Source organism: Penaeus monodon, chromosome 23, assembly GCF_015228065.2.
Source record: "Penaeus monodon isolate SGIC_2016 chromosome 23, NSTDA_Pmon_1, whole genome shotgun sequence".
NCBI lineage: Eukaryota > Metazoa > Arthropoda > Malacostraca > Decapoda > Penaeidae > Penaeus > Penaeus monodon.
The window spans coordinates 42,860,097-42,860,351 of record NC_051408.1 but is presented as its reverse complement, the minus strand read 5'-3'; positions in this window follow the sequence as shown (position 1 = coordinate 42,860,351).

Genomic DNA, 255 nt, shown 5'->3' with positions numbered 1-255 from the left:
TTGGCAAAAAATTAAACCCGTTTCCAAAAAACGTCCCTTTACATTAATTTTGGAATTTTTATTTGTTTAAATTTTTAATTTGAATTTTTTTTTTTTTTAATTTTTCGGGCTGTGACTCTCTTTTTCTTTACTCTTCGGCGGGTTAAATTTTGCATTTATTTTCTTCCCCTCTATTTCAGCTGTTCCCTTTTTTCCCCTTTTTTTTCCTTTTTCCCCTTTTTTTCCTTTCTCCGTTTTTTTATTCGTTTTTATTCG